This window comes from Dioscorea cayenensis, chromosome 12 (assembly GCF_009730915.1).
Source record: "Dioscorea cayenensis subsp. rotundata cultivar TDr96_F1 chromosome 12, TDr96_F1_v2_PseudoChromosome.rev07_lg8_w22 25.fasta, whole genome shotgun sequence".
Taxonomy (NCBI): domain Eukaryota; kingdom Viridiplantae; phylum Streptophyta; class Magnoliopsida; order Dioscoreales; family Dioscoreaceae; genus Dioscorea; species Dioscorea cayenensis.
Genome location: NC_052482.1, coordinates 19,320,986 through 19,324,333, shown reverse-complemented (window position 1 = coordinate 19,324,333; position 3,348 = coordinate 19,320,986).

Here is a 3,348-nt window from a genome sequence, read left to right as displayed (position 1 = left end):
TAAACCGAGCTAATAAATCTCTCTTGCCATGCAACCTTCAAGGAGAGGGAAACGACATCCTCTCACATGGAGCTCGATGAACATTGAATGAATACTATCGATTTAGAATTTTTGCGGTATTGAACAATGCTACAACAATACTATTGACCAAGGTATTCGACCCTTGGTCTGCCTATTCACCATTCAAATAATAATCCACTGCATTAGGCAGTGGTTGTTCTTTTTTATTATTTCAAATGTTTTGTTTTTATTTCAAATATACCTTCTAAACCCTTGTTAAGTTGTTATTATAGAAGAGGATTGTTAAGATTTTTAGTAACTAAACCGAGCTAATAAATCTTCCCTACCATGCAACTATAAAGATCGAGGAGGGAAACGACATCCTCCCACATGCAAATCAATGAACAGTAAATAAACAGTACCGATTTAGTATTTATGTAGTATTGTACAGTACTGTAACAGTACTGCCAACTTAGAGATTTGACCCTGGATATACTTATCAACCATTCAAGTAACAATCCACTGCACTAGGTGGTGGTTGTTGTTTTGTTTTTATTTCAAATATTTTGTTTTTATTTCAAATATACCTTGTACGCACACACATATTTCAATCTATTTTAACAGCAAATTTCTTCTATAGATCATATTTGTCACAGCCTTTGATGATGCCTTTGAATGATTAGTGTTAAGAGATCTTGGTAGTCACACAAGTTCATATCACATAATATATTTTTAAAAAAATAAGTATATATAAACCATAGTTTTCTTAGAATAAAAGGAGTACAAAGATTACAATGCAAAAAGACAGAGAGGGATCATCTATGAGAAGTGGAGCACAAAACATAAACAGACTAATTACACTAAAGAAACTCACTATTCCCCTAAGGGGATTGAAGATGTCTCTTAGGCTTACAATGTCCTACACTGTCAATTTCTTAGCTGAAGGCCAACTTGTTCATGGAATTAATAGGATCACTTATATGACTCGCACATGACAAAGAAATTCCAGGTTTTCTCAATGGTGCCAATCAAATCCTCGAGCTTAAGTATTTTTGTGTCTAGAACTACAAACACTCAAAGGAGAAATGAGTGATTAATTTTAATGATGATTGGCGTTGGCTAGAATGATTAGAATGTGAAAATGCTCTCCTTTCGTTCCAACCAAATCTTCCATATGATCACCCTCGACAAAAGGTCCCAAGTTTCTAAAAGCAGAGTTCTGAAATTACTCCTCTAGGAATCCCATAGTATTCTCATAAAACTAGGGGTATGTGGGCCCAAAACTATGTTGTGAAAGGACATATAAGTAGAAGGTGATCAACCAATTCAATGATAAAAAGACATAGCACACAGTGGTTGTTGCTGCTTAATTATTACTCTTTTAATTGTGAGGTATTTAAGCTTGCAAAACGGCATATTACATAATAGTTAAGCAGGCATTCTTTTCTTGCTTTTTATATGCATTTTTATTTTATTATCTATTAGTATTGTTGTTGTTAGTTCCGGAGGGATAGAAGTATTATAATTTTTCGTTCAACCTCTCATCTAATGCAATCGCACACAATCAAACATGCAAGAGAAAGGAGACACACGAATTGGTTACCCAATTAGGCACAACCTTGCCTACGTCTGGGGGCTGAGCCAGGAGAGAATAATCCACTAGAAAAGGTAAAGAATGAAGAGCACAATATTCACTCTCACTCACACAAAGAAAAACCCTCTCTAGATTGCTCGATGCTCACTATCCTCAACCCACACACTAGGGTCTCTTACTTGTGGCTCATCCTAAATCTCAAAGCAGGATATCTTATATAGAAGTCTCTACATTCTAAAACAGCTTTCTCTTTTAGAATCTCCGAGACTTCCTAACTTGGACATCTTCTAAAGTTAGACGTTGCAACTCCTATTGCAACCTAGCTTACAACGTGGCCCACCTACTGATCCTTACTGAGTTTCAGCTCCTGTTACAACATGACCTGTAACACCTCCAATCCTCTCGGTTCCTCCAGTTCGCATCGATGCAGTCCACTCTACCCGAGCTCCTGCCACTAGCAAATAGTCTCTTTTCTCACGTCATATAAGCAAGTCCATCTCCCGAGGATCGCACCCACCAAGGCACGAATCCATCTCACCAAAGATGGTCTTCAAAGATCTCCACGATCTTCTTTCCAAACCTGATCTCCATTCATCCAAGTTTGGTCTTCACAATCTTCAAACTTGATCTTCATTCATCCAAGTTTGGTCTTCAATATATTGTTACTAAACTTGATCTCCTCTCATCCAAGTTTAGCTCCTCAATATCTTTCAAACATGATCTTCATTCATCCAAACTTGGGTCATCAATTATCTTCCATATCTATGTACTTGCCAAAGATAGCTTCTGCCATTGAATAGCTTGTGTCTTCAAATAACTCCACCCATAATTAGCTTTGGATCTTTTTTTCAAATTGCATTGCTAATTATGATCTTGAGAATAATGTTGGCTTGCTATTGCCTTTCTTAGTTTGTGTCTTCAAATAGCTTCACACCAAACTACTAAGCTCCATGCATGTAATCCTTGGTCTCTAAGAGATGATCTTTATGCTTGCTAACAATAGATTATTCCTCTCTTTAGAATATCCTTCACATAGTCTTCAATAAAAGAGTTTATCAAAAATAGATTTTATCATCTTGGATCTTACCAAAGATAGACTAAATCATATCTATGATAAACTTGCTCTTCAAGAGAGATCTTTTCACCTTGATGCTTTTTCCAAATATAGACTCTCCAATGATAGTTGTGAAAATATTCTCAACATGTCTTTTGCTTACTCCTTAAGAGAGATCTTCCAAGGTTGATGCTCTTACCAATGATAGCTTCAATAGATTTTCTCCACTTGGTTCATTGAGAGAGATCCTCCAAATATAAGCTCCCACCAAGGATAGCTCTATGTGATTTCTTGAGAGATCCTCCAAATATCGCACCAACCATGGTCTTCTAGTCTTCAAGCCACATTATCATCCTTTGCCAAGTCATCTTCCCATGTCACTAGCCTTGCCATGTCATTGTCATTGCCACATCATCTTGACTTAGTGTCAAATGATGCCAACTATAGAGCCTAGCTCTAACAGTTGTCTTTAAAATTGCTTTAGTTCCTGATTCAGTAAGATACGTAAATCCATGTATAAATAATTTTCATATTATTGAATTAAAAAAAAATTTATGCATTCACTTGTTTTATTAATAAATTATCTACTTTATAATTTAATAAATTTTTATTTTATGATAAAGAAATAAATGACTATTTTGCTTTAAAACCAACTCATGTTATTACTTTCAAGAAAAATTTACCTAAATATATTTTGATA